Consider the following 13,564-nt stretch of genomic DNA (forward strand, 5'->3'; position numbering starts at 1 on the left):
CGGTATTCTACCTCCCCCTATACATCTTGAGAACAGATTTGAAGCAGTAATGAATGCAGGTGAGGAATCCCAAATTTGTGATCAAACATCTATCGGATCAGCAAGCAGCTAACCCTGCTACTAACAGGAGCTCAAGGTCAAGCAGACAGCGGCATTCAGCTCAGAGCTTAGCCGAGACCAGGACTCTGATAGTGGGTGACTCTATTATCAGAAACATCAGTGGCATGACTACAAAACATGCTGCCTTCCTCAAGCAATGGTCTCTGATGTGAACAAGGAACTTCAGAACATTCTGATGAAGCACAAGACTGCGAATCGAATCATCATCCATGTGGGGAAGAATGAAGAACACTTCGAAGACTCAAAGTTCAGTCGTTCATCAGTGGACCACTCCCAGCAAGGGGAACAAATATGTTTTCACAGATGCTTGGGCTGAACACATGGCTACAATGATCTTGAAAATCTTGTGAATCTTGTGAATCAGATCTTGCGAATTTCATCGACAACTTCAATCTTTTCTGGGGCCATAGACAACTGTTTAAACTGGCTGGCCTCCACCCAAACAAACTTGGTGCTAGAGTGCTTAAGGACAATATCTACTTTTCCCTCCGTCATCCTTCAGCAGAGTGTGTGAATCCATTAAGCACACACACACACCGGGTCCAAGTCATCATTTGGTTGACACACCCCACAAGGACAATGATGACACCATGCAGCCACAACAAGCACTGCTGATGGACACTATCCCTGCTGAGCCCTGCCTACAGAGTTCCTCACAGACAGACTGTGATGTATCAAAACAGCTACAAGACTCAGCACCCAAGGACGACTTTCTGGAAAACATCCAGGGAAGCCAGGACAACATATCACAACCACCAGAAACACCAGAGACACAGCCCATCTCACCTGACACATTATCCCTCTCTCCAGCATCTCCACTTCTGTGCTTCTCACAGAAAATGGAAGAATTGGTGTATGCTGGGACTAAACTCTCTCACTTATTCTCTGCAAGCCCGCAAGTATCAACAAAAAGACGGCTCTGACTGCTGCCAGAATGCCAGGGCCCAAACCCACCTCTGCTGAAGGTGAACCAAAAACAACTGATAGCAGCTCTTAGTGATATGTGTCGGGTCCCCGCTATAATAACATTCACAAATGTTTACAGAACAAGCAGGAACCCAGTGCGCCTGTAGCTTTCTCTATTTCAGTTTTATCACGTAATAGAAAGTTTAAGGCCATCTCAAGCCGAAGGGCAAACTCAACTAATCTGCGGCCTATTATGCATCAAACTAAAACTGATGTAAAGACACCAAGCACTGCCATCAAGTTAGCATCTTTAAATATTCGCTCACTAAAAAATAAATAATTTCGAATCAATGAATTTATAACCACAAACAATCTTGATTTTATTTATTTTTTTTAAACGAAACATGGCTTGACGACAGCTGCAATGCAACAATCATCAATGAAGCAGCCCCTCCTAACTTTATTTTCATGAGTGTCTGCAGGACTGTTAGGAGAGGTGTAGGTGTAGCTGCTCTATTTAAAATTCAATGCAAGCAAGTGTCATTTGGTCAGTACTTGTCTTTTGAATATCTAGGGATTGTGCTCAAAGGTACTCCAAGCATTCCATTTTCACTATTTACAGGCCTCAAAAATACTTTCCAGCCTTTGTTGAAGAGGTCACATAAATGTTTTCAATTATTTCCTCAGAGTTCGACTGTTTTGTTATTGCAGGGGATTTTAATATTCACATAGACAATGCAGAAAACAAAACTACAAAACAAATGATAACAGTTCTAAACATTTTTGACCTGATTCAGCATGATTCAGCATGTCCATGGACCCACACACAAAGGTGGACACACTCAAGACTTAATCATCAGTAGGGGTCTAAACATTTCATCCATTGTTATTAAGGACATAGCACTATCTGATCACTTATTTATTTTCTTTGATATATTGATCTCTGCTATCACTGAATCTAGATCTGTCTCTGTCAGAAGAAGATGCATCAACGAGAACACTAGTGTACTATTTATGGAGGCTATATATTTAAAACAAAGCATTTTTGCAGACTCTGTTGATATTCTCCTTGATTCCTTCAACTCAAAAGTTAAGAATGTTATTGATGATTTTGCTCCAATAATAGTAAGAAAACAAACAGAGAGATATCAGTTTGAAGAAGATCAACGGCAGTTCAGACTTTGAAAAGACAATGCAGAAAAGCTCAGCGGATGTGGCGGAAGACGAAACTTGAAATTCACTATAGCAGTGGTTCCCAACCTTTTTCAACTCGCGGCCCACACAACCAAACACATATGTTTGCGCGGCCCACTTCAAAAAAATTAACTGACCCCGCTATTGTTGGGTTAATAACTTAGTACTCAGAAGCTAGATTTTTAACTATATTTATTGAATAAACTAGGGCTGTGCGATATGGACAAAAAAAAAAAAACGATCGCAATTTTTTTGATCAATTTTTGCAATTGTGCTTTTACAGTCATAAATGTATTCAGGATTAATTTGAAACATATTTCCAAAAGAAAACCAATCAGAGCTTTATCAAAAAGTTGTAACATCTCTAGAACAGACATAAGTCAAAATTATCACTATAGTGAAGATGTAAAAAAATGTATAGACTTGTGGCAAAATAAATAAATAAAAAAAAAATCCTGTATACAGGGACTATTTTTTCTTTTTTGCCATGCATTGTTCATAGAGCTCATTAATTGTAGCGGTGCCTCAGGTGTTTGCAGTGTGTATACAGTATGTGTATGCGGTCAGCAGTGAGAGTGCATAAATATAACGCAAAAGCACATTAAAATAATGCACGAGTGCGAATCTCTCTGTTCGCAGCAGATTTCCTTTGCTCTGTCACAAAACCGGTCGTGCTTGCTCAGATACACGCTGCTTTGCGAGGAGAGAGTGTGCACACTTAAAACGTGTCTCCTCTCACTTAAACTGCATCCTGTTCACTAACAAATTCACTCTATGCTCATGTGTTAGACATGAATTATTTTTGCACGTTTTTATTTCTAGCCTTTTACCACAGTGAGAACGCTCTGATCCGTCAACATTTGCTCAGAAAAAAGGCGCATCACAGACAGTGTTAGGCATATGCGCACGCTCAAATCGTGATTTTAGGACGTTTTCTTTTAATCGCACAGCCCTAGAATGGACTTGAAATGAACAGAAAATAATTGGCGGCCCACCTGCAATACCACCGCGGACCACAGGTTGAAAACCACTGCACTATAGCATCTATAAAGAAAGCCTTCATGCTTTCAATGTGAAACCAGCCACAGCTAGACAAAATTTCTTCTCAGACCCTATAAACAGTAACTTATTCAACACTCGTACTCTTTTTGCCACTGTTGAGAGACTGACAAACCCCCCAAGTCAGATTCCCAGTGAAATGCTCTCAGACTGCAAATTCAACGAGTTGGCTTCCTTTTTTTCTGAGAAGATCATCAATATCAGGAAGGTGACTCCTTTTACCCCTAGACCATTTTAAGAGGGTCGTAACACACATCCTCAAGTAATGCAGAGGTCTCACAGATTCAGCCAATATATCAAAAAGATACTAAATGTATTTTTGAAGCAATTGATAGCAAAATTTTGGAAGACATAGTGCAGCAACTAAAATCGTCAACCTGCTATCTTGACACACTTCCCACATCTTTTCTCAAAAGTGTGCTTAACTGTTAAGAAGAAGATCTATGAGAAGTGGTGAACGCCTCACTTCTTTCAGGTACATTTCCAAACTCCCTGAAAACAGCAGTTGTTAAGCCCCTCCTGAAAAAGAGCAATCTTGATAACACCATTTTGAGCAATTAAAGACCAATATCTAATCTTCCCTTTATATGCAAAATCATAGAAAAGGTCGTTTTTAATCAGGTGAATAAAGACTTAAACTCAAATGGATACCTGGACAATTTTCAATCTGGTTTCCGACTGCATCACAGCACAGCACAGAGACAGCACGCATTAAGATAATAAATTAAATTTGCTTAAATTGTGACTTAAATAAAAATATCGGTGCTGGTATTGCTAGATCTCAGTGCTGCATTTGACACTGTGGATCATAACATACTACTAGAGAGACTGGAAAACTGGGTCGGGCTTTCTGGGATGGTACTCAAATGGTTCAGTTCATACTTAAAAGGTAGAGGTTATTATGTGACTCTAGGAGAGCAAAAGTCTCTCTCTCTCACAAGGCTCAATTCTTGCACCGCTCTTGTTTAGCCTGTATATGCTTCCACTAAGTAAAATAATGAAAAATAACCAAATTGCCTATCACAGCTATGCTGATGATACCCAGATTTACCTAGCCTTATCTCCAAATGACTACAGCCCCATTGACTCCCTATGTCAATGCATTGATGAAAATAATACTTGGATGTGCCAGAACTTTCTTCAGTTAAACAAGGAAAAAACATTGCACTGCAACAAAGATGAAGTTTTCAAGGTGAATGCATACCTTGATTCTAGGGGTCAAACAACTAAAAACCAAGTCAGGAATCTTGGTGTGGTTCTGGAGACAGACCTTAGTTTCAGTAGTCAAGTCAAAGCAGTTGATTTAGCAACTAAATCAGCATACTATCATTTGAAAAACATTGCCAGAATTAGATGTTTTGTTTGCAGTCAAGACCTGGAGAAACTTGTTCATGCTTTTATCACCAGCATGGTGGACTATTGTAATGGTCTACTCACCGGCCTTCCCAAAAAGACAATTAGACAGCTGCAGCTCATCCAGAACGCTGCCGCCAGGATTCTGACTAGAACCAGAAAATCTGAGCATATCACACAAGTCCTCAGGTCATTACACTGGCTTCCAGTTTCATTCAGGATTGATTTTAAAGTACTTTTACTCGTCTATAAGTCACTCAATGACCTAGGACCGAAATACATTGCAGATATATTCACTGAATATAAACCTAACAGACCACTCAGATCATTAGGATCTAGTCAGTTAGAAATACCAAGGGTTGACACAAAACAAGGGGAGTCTGCCTTTAGTTATAAAGTTGGAATCAGCTTCCAGAAGAGATCAGATGTGCTAAAACACTATTCATATTTAAATCTAGACTCAGAACCCATCTGTTTAGCTGTGCATTTGTTGAACGAGCACTGTGCGATGTTCCAAACTAATTGCACTGTATTTTACGTATAATGCATTTTATGTAAAATCATTTTCTATTTCTACTTGTTTTAAATTAAGTCAAGTTTTTAATCATTTACAAAGTTTTAAAATTGCTCGTTTTATTTTTGTTCTTTATGATTATTTTACTTTCTTGTATGTAAAGCACTTAGGATTACCATTGTGTACGAAAAGTGCCATGTAAATAAACTTGCCTTGCCTTGCCTTGCCTATTGTTTCTCCTATATGCCCCGCCTTTCTGAAATGCATAATTTCCTTTCAAGGGAACTTCGTACTGAATCCTCTAGGGGGCGCTATGGGGAACACCTCGTCGTGACCCGTGTCTGGAGCATACTTTGAAAAAACACCAACGAGTTGGCTGGCGACAGCCTCTGACGTCACTACTGGCGTGACTGTAAATCAGCGCCAGGAGAAAACGTCATTCTCTTCTTGGTCTTCATTGACCGTTTTGTCAGTGTTTTTGACTCTTTGCGTGCATCTGAGAAAACGAACAATGTAAGAGCAATCTTTTTCTGTTTATCATGGCATCCACTAGCAAGACGTTCAGACAGTGTGTACACCCGTGTTGGTGTTATTTGACACCTGATGACACACACAGTTTAGAGAGGGACTTTCCCTTTTGCGCTCTTCGGCGGAAGGAGGAAGATGTGTTGTCAATAACCCTTTCTTACTGAAGTTAGTGCTCTGTTGGTTTCTGCCCAGGAATAGCAGGAGATGTCTGAGGGTGGCGAAGAAGCCGAGGCTGAGCTTTCTCAAGCCTCCTGCCCTGCGTATGTGGAGCTGTTGGAGGTTGGATTTACCATGGAAGCATGCCAGCAAAGTGATGCCGCGAGGTCGCCTCAACGAGCGTTATTTGTCTGATCATAGCCCTCCAGCCCAGATGAGCCTTCCGTTCTTCCCTTTTTTACATGCAAAAGTCAAAAAAGAATGGAAGAGGCCTTTTTCTTCTCGCATCCATCAGTTTCAGCATACAAGTTATGCCAACATCGAGGCGATGCGCGAAAATGGCTATGAGAGAATTCCCCCTGTAGAAGGGGCTAGCTATCTCTCTGTGGGGGAAACATCCTCTCTTAAATCTTCCTCTTTGCCATCTAAGCCCCTCCAGGATACATCACGCTTAAATGGCAAAGCATACACAGCAGCAGGTCAGGCTGTGGCTTCATTGCACACAATAGCAGTGCTTCAGGCTAATCAGGCTGATCTGTTGAAGGACCTGGATAAAGGCAAGGGCCTTTCAGCTGACCAGGTAGCCAATCTGCACCGCACCACAGACCTCTCTCTCCATGCTACCAAGCAGGCCGCCTCCACCATGGGTAGGTCTATGGAGGCCATGGGGGTAATGGAGAGACAATCTGTGGGTGAACCTGGGAGATATTGGGAGAAAATAAAGGGGCTTTCTTCTTGATGCTCCGGTCTCGCCTTCCGAACTTTTCGTTACCTCGGTTGAGATGGTGGTGGAGAAGTTCAGGGAGACGAGGGTGCGCTCAGCTGTTTTTTAAATCCTTCATTCAATGAAGGTCCAGGTCCGAGCTGGAACAACATAGGGGTCCTGGTCTGTCTCGGTCTGAGGAACAGAGATGGGCACAGAAGGCTAGTGTCATGGCTCGCGCTCCTCCCCTGCCTACAGACAGGGGTGAGAAGAATCGTGGGTCACGAGGAGATAAGCAGGACCTGAGGGATGTGATTCATGCGAGGCAGCATTCTTGCTGAATTGGAGCGATACCTAGGTAGCTACTCATTCCCTTTGGGTGTTTTTAACTTCTGCTTTTATCCTCCCCTGCCTAATTCCCCTGTAACCACCAACTCTCCACCTGATCGAGGTTAGGTGGGAAATTTCTCGCATAACAGTCTCCTATGCTGGACCTATGACGTTTTTGGCTGGTTCTATGTTCATAGCAACCACCTTACTGATGGTCCAGACTAAAAGGAGGCACCCCTTGAGCGGGGCTCCAGTGCAGAAGGTTATATACTTATGTGTATTAAATTGCTGGTGGTTATGTGCCTACTAACAAACACTGTGAGTTTCCTTTACAGTGCTCAGTTACAGCGTTCACTACACACTCATCACCATCAGCTGTCCGGCCTCATGCTCTGGTATTAGACGGCCGAGATCACAGGCTTCTGCGGGAGCCTCGGTGATCATCAGAACTGGCACAGCACTGCAGGGAATCTCATGGATGTCAGGCCATGTCACCCTGAGGGGCTTCCTGGCTGCTTAGTTGTGCTGTTGCATCCAGCGGGAAGTGGAGGTGGTAGTTACAGAAGTCTTCCTTTATACAGTATACTGCCTCAGGTGATGTTCCCCTCGCCTGAGGTTTGCAAAATTTGTGCTTGCCTCTCCCGTGCGGTTCAGTTTTTTCCCCAGATCATTCCAGCATTATTTCCACAGATCGAGTTGATGACTCTCAAGCATATTGTTTGAGATGCACCATTCCATCTAGGAGCTGCTTGATCAGAGTGCCACGAAAGCCCCTCCTTAGAACAGTATTTCAAAATCCATGTTATGGTAAGTGTGCAGGTGAAGGCTTTGCGCACTTTCTGAAATCCAAACTGTGGTAAGTTCGCACGCTAGTGCTCTGCCTTCTTTCTAAAATCTAAAATTGGTGAGGGCTTCATGCGGTTGTTTCGTGCCCTTTCTTGAGTTGTATAAATACTGGGTTCTTAGCCTTATCCCTTTAAAGGAATCCTTCCTGGGTTCATAACTTATGCCTTTGGCCGTAAGGGATAATGTCATGGACAGCCATCTAGGGCTGTCAAAATGGCTGAAAAATTAAATTCGAATTTTGTACTTATAGATTATCAAAATTCTAATTATATTCGAATTTAAAATGCATAATTTCAGTTAGGGTGAAGAAAAGCTTTTGGCTTCTCTCCTGATGCCACAAGAGGGTGCATCCAGCAAGATATTACTAATAAACGTTTATTCAAAGCATTAGAATACATGACTGTGAAGTGAATAATATTTAAAATAATGTTTATAAACTAATTATAATTAAGTTGCTTAAACAACTATAAACAAAACATCATGTATGCATGCATAGTTTAATACAAAGGGCGTAAAGCCAAGGACGGACAGCCGTGCACCTCTCTCGCGTGGTCTCAAAAATTCCCTGTACGCGGGTGGGGTGTGCGGCTTTACAACAGCGCACACATGAGGTGAATGATGAGACAGAAGTGGTACTGCATGTCGACCTCGTCCACCTTTTGAAAGCTCTGCGGACAGAACTGGTCGCAAGATGGAACAAACGTGGAATGTGAAGTATACCCTGGCCGGTCCTTAAAGCAGCATCCTTAAAGCACACCTAAAATTCACATGCAATGTGTTTGCATTAAAATGTGGATTTTTATTTTAAATTCGACGAATATTCAAAATTTTAATTATTTTTTGACAGCTCTACAGCCGTCTAAACGTCCCAGGGGCAACTCCCATGGAAATGGTGCTTCCCATGATTCTGGCCTGCACCCACCTCAGCATGGAGGCGTGGGTATACTGTTCCCTATAGTGTCCCCTAGAGGACGCAGTTCAAAGTTTCCTTGAAAGGGAACGTCTCTGGTTACGAATGTAACCATGGTTCCCTGAATAGGGAATGAGACACTGCGTCTTCTAGCTCCCTTCCATGCTTTGGACACAAGCTTCAGACGAAGAAGTGAATGATGTGTTCTCCTGGCGCTGATTTATAGTTGCGCCGGTAGTGACGTCAGAGGCTGTAGTCGGCCAACTCATTAGTGTTTTTTCAAAGTCTGCTACAGACACGAGTCGTGACGAGGTGTTACCCATAGCGTCCCCTAGAGGACGCAGTGTCTCGTTCCCTACTCAGGGAAACATGGTTATATTCGTAACCGGAGACATTTTTTACATGGCTCATTGGTCTGAAAAGCAGGGTGTGCTCTGATTGGCCAGCTATCCAGTGCGTTGTGATTGGACAAATCCCACAAGCATCTGACAGAAATGTTACACCCCTTACCATACGATCTCCTGGAACGACGAGACAAAACTAATAAAACCCATTACAAAAAGTGGGACATAAATACTGATTATAATGACTTACTGACTTACTTATACTGTGTTTTTACGTGTTGTGTTGCATCACGCTGTGTAAACATAAAACTATGTCTGCGTTTTTGATCATTTTTGCAATATGTTTCTTGAACAGCAAATGAGCATATTAGAATGATTTCTAAAGGATCAAGTGACACTGAAGACTGAAATAATGATGCTGAAAATTCAGCTTTTTGATCACAGAAATAAATTACATTTAAAAATATATTCCAATTGAAAGCAGTTATTTTAAACAGTACAAATATTTCACAATATCACTGCTCCTGCTTTGGATCAAATTAATGCAGGCTTGGTGAGCAGAAGAGACTTCTTTAAAAAACATTAAAAGTCTTACTGTTCAAAAACTTTTGATTAGTAGTGTATATTTTTATGTTGGCCTAATTTAGGTTTGTTAAATCTTGGGAATTTCAGTCATTTTAAGATAAATAACATTCTTTGTTAACAAACTGACATGAGGTGGTTGTTTTCAAAAAGGTTTACACTGTTCTGTTCATAACAGTTCTGTTCAGAGATATCAGAGTTATAAAAAAAAGAGATATCGGGGAAAATTAAGAAAAGGGAAAGGGAACTGTAAATGAAGGTGCAGTGCAAGAGAGAACCTTTTATTATTTTCCACTCCCCAGACTAAGGATTTAGAACTTTTTATGTGATGGCTATACAAATAATAGGGTTGTCTGTGGATTCAGAAATTGTTGTGGATGTACAGGCTATATACAGAAAAAAGGAGCCAAAAACAACAGCATGTCACTGGAGCAACACACTTAAAATTACATATTTGTTAATTTTTTCCCCTAATAGGTAGGCCTACAAATTAGTACCTTAAGGGTACAAATTACTAATCTAGAGCCCCTTTCCAATAAGATTCCCGATCATACATGGGTAATGTGTCCTGGCAATTGTTCCCAGATCATTAAATTTTGGTTCATTCACACTGCCAGTGATTTCTCAGAATCTGTGCGTGTGTTCACACACAACCTCTAAAGGTCCCGTAATGAAAGGTGACATCAGGATTTGATGTGTAATGTACGAGTTGAACTTAAGTTGCCGAACAATCTCAGCTACAGCGTGGAAAGTAAGGAGCTAACTGGTCTCTGCTTCATTACACAGTTTGCACATTTTCTTCGCGATCGTTGATCTGCCTTTGGTAAAAGAGTCACATGATAACGTGCGTTATCAATACGACACACCTTTACTGGCATTGGTTCTGGGTTTTGTTCAGAGCTCGTTCTGGGACTGAACCCGGCAATCCCCAACCTAGGAACTATCCTTGAATCAATCTTGGGATGTGTTTGCATTCACACAGAAGGTACTCCGGCAATTTTTCCGGGACCAACGTGTAGTGTGAAAGGGGCTTACGGTACTAATGTGTCCCAACCTAGAAGTTGTGATGAATCATCAGTTAAGCTTCACAGACCATATTGCTACAATGACCCGGTCCAAGCCACCCAACATCTTGTCCAAGTTATTGTTCTCTCCAGACTGGACTATTGTAATGCTCTCCTGGCTTGCCTTCATGCATGTACTATCAATCCTCTGCAACTGATCCAGAATGCAGCAGTGAATGTTGTCTTCAATGAGCCAAAAAAAGCTCACGTTACTCCTCTCTTCATCAGGTTACACTAGCTACCAGCAGTGTTGTAGTGGAGTCCGAGTCGAGTCTCGAGTCCCCAGTGTTCAAGTCTGAGTCGAGTCTCAAGCTCCCAGTGCCTACATGTTTCCACTCTGGTACCTTCAAAGAACTGATAAAATGTATTAAAGAGGTTCTACATTAAACAAAAATGACACCACTGTCACAATTGCAAAGGGAGTTTATTTACTGATTTGACATATGACACCCTTTAAATGGGTGCACTGGTGGCAGGAATACAGAATACCTGTGTGGCAAGCTGATAGAGCGCAGGGAACTTGACTTTGTGCTGCTGCCAAAACCCAAAGCATGGGACTGAGTCCTGCTCTGTGATCAGGTCAAGATATGCAGTCTACTGAGCATGGACAGATGGCTTGTTGTCGAGGAGGGAATCGTAGAAGGAGTCTTCTGATAGTGGGAGAACATTTTCAGCTTCTTCTGAGGGGCCTCAGGAGGAGATGCTGGAGCATCACCTACCCCTGGCCCTGTTGCAGCGGCTGGTGATGGTAACTGTTGTTTCTCGCCTTCTGCTTTGATATATTCTGAAACAAAAGGAGGCAGGAGAGGTATGGGTAACACTTTACAATACGGTTCATTAATTAACATTAGTTAATGTAATATGAACTAATCCTTTAACACTGTATTACTGTATTTTAAATATACTTAAAATTTAAAAATCAATACGATATGCAGAGAGAGAGAGAGTGTGTGTGTGAGAGAGAGAGAGAAAGAGAGAGAGAGAGAGCGTTTGTGTGTGAGTGACCGAGTGATTTAGCGTGAGTGAGTTTGTATGTGTTCAAGTGAATGTGTGTGTGACAGCACACGACTGGTCAGAAAGTAACGTGTTACTTTAGTCTGTCATGTTTCTTGTCCACGACACCACAGGATTTTAGGAGTCAAAATTGTGTCATCCATCTGACACAGTGACCATTGCAACAGACAAAAAAATTGTGTAATCTGGAACAGTGACTATCGCAACAGACAAAAAAAAAAAATCTTATCTGACACAGTGACTAGTAAGTTATCAACAGACAAAAAAATTGTGTAATCTGAACCAGACATTACACATCATCGATGTCTGATGCCAACCCTAGCTTCTTTTGTTTATTATCATATATGCATTAGTCTATAATATTTTTTTAAATGCTAACTTTAGCCAATGGAAAGCATTTGACTTACTTTTCTGGGTGCATCCATGACAGGTGTCTGTTAAAGTTTGAAGTTGTCACAATTTTTATCACGGTCACAGGCCAAACCTAAGGATTCAGTCTCAAGGTAGGTGAAGGGCAGAAACTGCATTTTGACCTATAGGAAGTACTGTCCTTCCCGGGCTTTGTACCAAAGGTCTTTTTCTTGCCCTCTAAGTCGTATCTGACTGTTGTCCTGGCATCTTTGTCTGATGGCACTTGACAGTTTGCTTATGTTAGTCCACCAAAATCAAAATGTAGCAAACCTTTGTCCTCTAAAGTGGGCCCTGGAATGCACTGTCCACTACAAAATTTTTTGGTTGACCTCAATAAAATAGAATGTTGTGGAAAAGTTAATTTATTTCAGTAATTTAACTCAAATTGTGAAACTCGTGTATTAAATAGATTTAATGCACACAGACTGAAGTAGTTTAAGTCTTTGGTTCTTTTAATTGTGGTGATTTAACAAAAACCCACCAGTTCACTATCTCAACAAATTATGGCAATTCATGACATTCCAATCAGCTGATCAACTCAAAACACCTGCAAAGGTTTCCTGAACCTTCAAAATAGTCTCTCAGTTTGGTTCACTAGGCTACACAATCATGGGGAAGACTGCTGATCTGACAGTTGTCCAGAAGACAATCATTGACATCCTTCACAAGGAAGGTAAGCCACAAACATTCATTGTCAAAGAAGCTGGCTGTTCACAGAGTGCTGTATCCAAGCATGTTAACAGAAAGTTGAGTGGAAGGAGTTTGCTTGACTGGCCAGCAAACTCACCAGACCTGAACCCAGTAGAGAATATATGGGGTATTGTCAAGAGGAAGATGAGAAACAAGAGACCAAAAAATGCAGACGAGAAGAACACTGTCAAAGAAACCTGGGCTTCTATAACACCTCAGCAGTGCCACAAACTGATCACCTTCATGCCACGCCAAAATTGAGGCAGTAATTAAAGCAAAAGGAGCCTCTACCAAATATTGAGTACATGTACAGTAAATAAACATACTTTCCACTTCTTTTTTATTTTTTATTTTGAAAAGCTTGTTTTCTGAGCTATTTACCTGACATTAAGCTATGCTACCAAGGGCTAGGGACATCTTAATTTTTTTTATTTTTTTCATTTATTATAGGAATCTATGATAACCATGATAATCCTCAAAATTTCTTTCACAGAACAGAGTATAAAATGGCAGTAAATTTACTAGCTCAAAATCAGTGCTTTACTGTGAAGTGTATTTCTATGTGACAAAAATTATCTATCATTATTAATTAATTTACTCCAAGGGAAAATTTTTGCCCCAGTCCGGCGCTGTTCCACAGTGTTTGCTAAACTTTCTGTAAATTATTAGTCGATATAGACTACAGTCTTACTTTTACATTTTTGTTAATAGCTATTTGTTAAAAGCTACTCTGTCATTGTACTGTTTTATTGTTGTTGTGCTTTCAAATAAGAATTATATTGAATCCATCTTTGAAGCATTCGTTTTAGTCTTAGAAAGTGAAAGGTATAATGATGTAAC

The sequence above is a fragment of the Carassius gibelio genome, chromosome B13 (genome assembly GCF_023724105.1).
Source record: "Carassius gibelio isolate Cgi1373 ecotype wild population from Czech Republic chromosome B13, carGib1.2-hapl.c, whole genome shotgun sequence".
NCBI classification, from domain to species: Eukaryota; Metazoa; Chordata; class Actinopteri; order Cypriniformes; family Cyprinidae; genus Carassius; species Carassius gibelio.